This window comes from Sceloporus occidentalis, unplaced genomic scaffold, assembly GCF_023333645.1.
Source record: "Sceloporus occidentalis isolate IW3139 unplaced genomic scaffold, rSceOcc1.0.p SCAF_2, whole genome shotgun sequence".
Lineage (NCBI taxonomy): Eukaryota > Metazoa > Chordata > Lepidosauria > Squamata > Phrynosomatidae > Sceloporus > Sceloporus occidentalis.
In genome coordinates this window covers 10733806-10740910 of record NW_028316982.1, presented here as the reverse complement: position 1 = coordinate 10740910, position 7105 = coordinate 10733806, and the positions used below count along the sequence as shown (strand labels likewise).

General features: G+C 43.9%; 1 pseudogene; it reads left to right on the top strand.

Moving 5' to 3' along the window:
- Positions 1-956: 956 nt before the first annotated feature.
- Positions 957-2215, top strand: LOC149317957 (protein GPR107 pseudogene; annotated as a pseudogene).
- The last annotated feature ends 4890 nt before the right edge of the window (positions 2216-7105 follow it).

The window sequence follows — 7105 nt, the reverse complement described above, 5'->3', positions numbered from 1 at the left end:
GCTCTGACCTTACGTCAGTATCTTAGCTGTTTTTATAGGTTTCTCCAAAGTCATGTCACTACTAGATCCTACCCCTCCCAGCCCATCAATCAGGTGGTTATTGTCACAAATGTTAGCCATGGGCCCAACATTACTTCAAAGTCTGATATCTTTAGATTTCTTCTTATGCTGTTCTAGCTGAATGTTATGTCTCTTAGTTTAGGTCAGCTGCTATCTCTTTTCTCCCTGTGTTTTCCCAGCCACATGTTATGTCTCTTACAGCCTCGACAAACCAGCCATTAAGGCTGGCATCGGGGCAGAGTGGGGCCTCCGTTCAACGCATGCACTGACTCTGCCCCCATGCTGGTGTGATATTGTGTGCCCCACCACATGGCGGGTGGTTTCACAGTGCTCCTCTGGCACTGTGTCCAGATGACACAGCACCAAAGGAGTGATGAAAAGCCATGGCGCTGGTGGCTATGGCACTCTTTCCATGGCACAAAAAGGAGCTGCTTTTTGTGGCTCCTTTTTGCACCCTGGAAAGACCAGATTGGGGCTGTGGCATGGAGTTGCTGCGGCCCAGATCTGGCGCTAAAAGGGGCGGCTCCAGGCCACCCCTTAGGGGTGGACTGTCGAGTCCCTTAGTCTAGTTCAGCTGCTATCTCTACGAAGGGTTTAGATTTCTCCATGTGCTTTCCCAGCTACATGTTATCTTTTGTAGACGTTTAGGTTGGCAAATATACAAGACACATGATTTAGCAGAATCAAAGCAAGGTTTTGAGCAGAAATGTGTACATTTACAGTGCTATAGAAATAAACTATAATAATAATAGTGAAGAAGGCCAATTCTAGTGGCATGGAGAAAAGTGGCAGGCCACTACACCTCAATATAATATATCTTCTGGGGGTTGCCCATACATGCTATAATCAGTAGCTCGCTCTGAGATCACAATGAGGTACGCATCCATGTGCTCATCATGGGGCACCTCAGTCTGATCTCAGAACTAAGCAACCTGCACAGGCAGTCATTGCACCGGGTGGCACCAGGTGATGCAGGAATAAACATGGGGTCGTGTGGGAGCAGTGGCAGGGGCGCTTCCTTCCTCCTGCGGCCCAAGCGGGACTCAGGAGCGGACGTCGTGTTGGGGGCAGCACTGCTGCTGCTACTGCTGATCCTGGGAGGCCCCGCGGAGGCCCGAGTCCACCACCTCGCCCTCAAGGATGATGTATGGTAGAAAGTCCATCTCAATACCTTTGGCTTTTTAAAGGGAGATTTCATGAAGGTCAGTGTGAGTGCCATCTCAGTAAAACAGCTTTCAGATGTTGACAAAAACATCCAGGTCGGTTTCAGTTTAGACCGAACATGAAATGATGGATTCTCCGCTTACCTGGATGAACAAATGGATTATTGCATTTTGAATAAAACCCCAGATCATGATGTTTCAGTCACCCTTCTCCTCCTAGATTTTGCAAAGAAGCTTGTGAAGGTCAAGACCAAAGTCAACAAACCCTTGCTCCCTAAAATCAGCTTTACTGACCCTCAGGGAGAGGCACAGTCAGCAAGCTCCCAGAATGTTGAATATAAGTCAGCACCTGGGCCAAACACAACTGAAGCCCAGTTGCCTGAAGGAATTCACCCCATCCAAAGCAAAGACAATGGCTATTCATTCCAGTTCTACTTCAGTGTCAACTCAGAGGGCCAAGAAGGACTTTAAAGTCTCTATTTCCACAAATGTGTCGGGAGGAATGTGCAGAACGAGCAAGTCATCTTCAGCCTTGAAAGAGGAAGCGTGGAGGAGAATCCTGATAGCTACCTCTCAGCAAGAGAAATCCTCCTCCCCAAACTCTACGTTTCTATGGCACTCTTCTTATTGCCAGAGCCGTGTGGATCCACACCCTTCGGAAATGCAGGGCCGACGTGTTCAAAATCCACTGGTTAATGGCTGCTCTTCCTTTCACCAAGTCCCTGTCTTTGGTCTTCCATGCGATCAACTATCACTAGATCTCTACATAGGGCTACCCCATTGAAAGCTAGGCTGTTGTCTACTACATCACTCATCTGCTAAAGGGAGCCCTGCTGTTCATTACCATTGCTCTCATTGGCACAGGCTGGGCATTTATTAAGCACATCCTCTCTGATAAGGTCATGAAGATATTCATGATGGTCATTCCACTGCAGGTCTTGGCAAATGTAACCTATATCATCACCGAGTTAAGCTATCCTACTTGCTTCTAGCCAGAAAGTGAATGCAAAGGAGAGTGGAGCCCTGGTACCACAAGGACTGGGAGGGAAGGAAAAAGCTAAGAAAATACATATACTGTACCCTCCTCTTAGAGTTGTAGCAACAAATCAGTAAACCTCCAAATTGTAGCAAGATGCTACTCCACTAACTGAGCTGGAAATTTGCACATAGCCCTTTCCTCTTGCCCTGACAAGCGCCCACAAAAATGGGAGAATTTGCACCCTTGTTTCCTGTTTGGAGGGGTGACTCATCAGAAGTGGCAATCATAGATTTTAGAATCCTTGTTGACATTGTAGCCAAATGTTAATAATAAAATAGCAAAACTATTCAATTGTATTCAGCTAAATCAGCAAGAGGGAGAGGAGAGAAGGGGGTAGAATATTGCCCTTCTCAGTAGGCTCAGGCAAAAGCAAATTGCTGCAGCTTCTCCTAGCTTCTGTGTTCTTCTTCATTAATAATCTTTCTCATATTGACCACACTTTCACGTTGCTTGGCCACATGTGTCCCAGTTTCCATCACTCAAATGCTGGTGGGTGTGCAATCTCAGGTACATGGCATAAAAGGAAAAGAGTGTTATCCAAAATGCTTGTGTTGTCCTGGGAGGGCATCTACAGATTAATATGTTTAAGGGGATTTTAATAGCTCAAATTATGTTTAGGCCGGGGGGCAACAGTTGGCCTTGGAGTTGCAGCCCTATGTATAATGGTTCCAAATCATGCAGAACTCCAAAGGCAATTCCAAATAGGTTTTGTAGTTTTATTAAGAAAATAATCAACATGTGCACAAACACACACAAACACACATACATACTCATGTACACACAAAAGAACTAACAAAGCAAAGGTGAAAAAGGTGAATAGTGGAGACCTTGCTAATGATAATACATTACTGATATTGAAGTGAGGTTCAAATCGATGGGAATCTGGAACGGAGAGGCAAATTGGATGGCCAGCTTATCAAGAAGCCTAGTAGAACCAACAGAGTGTCTGCCTGGTTACAATCTAGACCAAATTGCTAGTGTCCAGGCAGTGGTATATATACTGAAAATCATGTCCTGGGCCAGTAGTCAAGGACTGAATTGAAAGAACAGTCAGGATATGTAGCAAATGTTTCAGAGAATGGGTGTGAATATCTCAGACAAAAAAAATAAAATAAAAATCTTGCACTCTTAGGGAAGTGTCCTTTGTCTGTGTATGCACCACCATCTCTTTTGGTCAGAGTCCCATCATCACCCTCCATAGACAAAAGGAATTACGTTGATGTCTTGGGCGAACTCATTGGGGTGGATGCCTTGCTTACTTCTTTGCTGGAACCAATTGGATTATGGCCAGATTTCCACCTTGGAGTTGCCTTTACAGGCCCCCACCGGTCTCTCACTTCAGTATCCCTTTTAATAATAGTTTGATATCAAATATGAGAGAGGGGTGAGTGGGGCCTGGTCCTGGATTAGCAGAAGAGGGGAAAAGAGCAAAACTCAGGTGCCAATACTTTAAGTTAGAGTACTATAATGATGGGATGGGATGGGATGGGCATAGTTCTGACAGCCTAATTAAAAGCTTGGCAGCTAGGTGACAGCTGGGAAACGCCAAATGTGGCTGGCATCTCAGCAAAGTAGATGAAATGGAATCATTTAACTTCCTTTCCTCTGCACTGTGGCCAGATAGTGTAGGTGCTACTACTTTGACACTTGTTCCCTGCAGTGAGAATCAACTGGATACTACAGAGCTTTAAAAAATATTATAATAATACTTTAAACAGAGAAACTGCATATGAAAGAATCTCAGAGGAAAGACAAGAAAGGCTAAAGATGAATGGAGTTAATTTAACAGAGGTAGACTAGTATTTTCTTTCATGATGTTCATATTCTTACTGATGCTGGGATAATTTTTCACCTGAAAGTAGCGTTATTATCCTCTGGAACTTGTGTTGCTGGATATTTATTCTTTCAGCTGTTTGACAAGTTGCTCAGTTATTCCTTTGTGTGTCTGAACTAGAAGATAGACTTTAAAAGTGGCCTTTCCCCTGTTCTTTTCTGTTCCGAATAAAATATATGTAAAAAGTAGTAATGTAGAGTCCAGCAGATGGCAATGGAGTCTTGTCATTATTCCATAACCTGTAGTCTGTGCAAAGTTGAAAATGTATGCATACAAGTCTCCTATTGAGTTATGGCAGCCCTATGAATTTCATAGGATTTCCACAGAGGTGGTTTGCCATTGTCTTCCTCGGAAATCTAGCTTACAGCTGCTGGTTTTTGCTGGTGGCCACCCATCCAAGTACTAACCAGGCCTGACTCTGTTTAGCTTCAAAGATCAGACAGGATCATGTGCCTTTAGCACATGAAAAAATTACATGTGGCATTACATGCACACGCACACACACACACACACACACACACACACACACAATTTAAATGAGCAGCCTGTTGCCAAGCATTTCTGCTCAGAACTTCACAGCCTCTCTGATTTGTCCCTTTTGGGAATCAAGGTGTCATCTCATTCAGGCATACTGTCTTCTTAGGGCATACCCTCCATACTATCTTAACTGAGAACAACTACAACATTGCGAGAAAAAGTAGGCCTATGATTCCAACATTATCTTCTTTCTTTCTTTCTTTCTTTCTTTCTTTCTTTCTTTCTTCTGTTTGATTTTTAACACCTTTGCCTGAAGAAGTCACCAGTGGACTTCTTAATCTGAGGAGCAACATATGTAGTAATGATTTTCATGGGGGGGGGGGGGGCTATGCAATAAGTCTTATAACAAATAATTTTTGAAAAATACCTTTCCAAACTTTGGATAATATGACGGCCATACTGTGATTATGTGCCTTCAAATAATAATAATAATAATAATAATAATAATAATAATAAGTATCACACCTCTCCCTGTATTGGATTGAGGCGGGTAACAACAAACAAAAGAACAATAAAAATGCTACACAGCAAGTCACAAGTAAAAACATAGCAAAAACACCCTAAGACTCCCTCCCACCCTAAAATAATGTTAAAGCAACAATTCCCAATAAAATGCTCCAAATAAAATCAATAAAATCAATCACGATCATAGTCTGGTGAGAACGGCTATGCAGCTGGAGAGTAAACATTGCGAGGAGGTCAGTTAGGGAAGGCCTGCTGGAAGAGATCCGTTTTTATTGCCTTCTTAAAGGCCTCTAAAGATGTAATTTGGTGGATCTCTGCTGGCAGGTCATTCCATTTTTTCAAATCAACATTCCAAATCAGCTCTCATTTATGAGGACTCTTGGAATGAAGGACCTCTAACAGAGAAATCCAGTGATCACCTGCCATCATTACCCTAACTAGTAGATGTGATAAAGAGCCAGTGTTGCAGAGGCCCTTATCCCACGTGAGACTGGAACTCAAATCCAGAGCCCATTTGAATTGAAGAGGAAGCAGAGTCACTTTGAATCCAAGGCAATTCATGTGATGTATTATCACACGTGAAGAATGAAATTGTGGTGATTCCTGAGTCAAAGTGGAGTGAGTGCACATTGTTTTACCACACTAGTACATACCATGTGGATTCAACGATTCAAATTGGGACCCTTGTGCATGCTCACTGGGGGTCTGAATATATCATGAACCTTTGCACTTCCAGGGTGAAGAAGGAAGCCACTTCCCGGTTCCACTTTCATGCCTCATGTGAATGACTGCTGCACGTTTCTTTCTCCCTTCTATCTTCCCATCCCTGACAGCCAAATTCAAAGGGGTCCTCCGTATCAGAGCCCCCATCCATTTCAGCCACATCTACATCTATCCTCCTGTCATTCTCCTCATCCATGTCAGCCACATCTACATCTATCCTCCATGTTAGAGCCCCCATCCATTTATTATTATGGAATTATTATTATTATTATTATTATTATTATTAATAAAATTCTTGCATTGCAAAATAATCAGTGTAAAAGCTGCAGGTTTACTTGGAAGTAAATCCTTTAGATCTGAAGGAGACCCATTTTGGAGGAGTGCAGAAATGATCCAGTTTCCCTTATTCTCCATGCTCCCTGAAGTACCACCTCCCTGAATCCAATCCACTCTCCTTCCCTTTGTAACAATTTCCTTTTCTTAGGTTGCATCCGCATTGGGGAGATAATCCGGTTTAACCCCACTTTAATTGCCCTGGCTGAGTTCTATGGAATTCTGGGAACTGTACTGTCATGAGACATTGAGCCTTCTCTGCCAGAGAGCTCTGGTGCAATAGCAAACTAAAAACTTATTATTATTATTTTAAAAATTAATTATTATCATTATTATTATTTTAAAAATTATTATTATTATGGGAGTTGGAGTTTGTTGTGGGGTCCTTGGCTTGAGGCTATGGAATTCTGGGAGTTGGAGCCTCCGCCCCAGCCTCTGGTGGCCCCCTCCTTTGCTTCCATCTCTCCCTCCAGCCTCCTGTTTCATTCCCTTCATCCCTGTCATCTACATCTAAATGTACCCTTTCGAGCACCAGAAGCAAATAGGGCAAAATTGCAGCGCCGCATCATGGAAATGTGGGATCTTGGAGGTTTGGGGGGGGGGGGTGTACCAGGACCAGGGCCAGCTCATCCATTTAGGCCAGCTAGGCGGCTGCCTAGGGGTTCCAACCTCTAGGGGGCGCCAGAGAGAGAGAGAGAGAGAGAGAGAGAGAGAGAGAGTGAGTGGCTGGAGCCAGAGGATCATGGAATCAGGCAAGCAGAGCAGCCAGCAGCACTGCCAGCTTCCGAGTAGCAGGGAGAGAGCTGCTTGCTGAGGCTGGAAGGGGGAAGAAGTTTGCTGTGCTCTGCAACTCCTGGGCTGCATCCACACTGGAGAATTAACCCAGTTTGGCACTGCTTTAACTCTCTCTGGCTCAAGGCTATGGAATTCTGGGAGCTGGAGTTTGTTGTG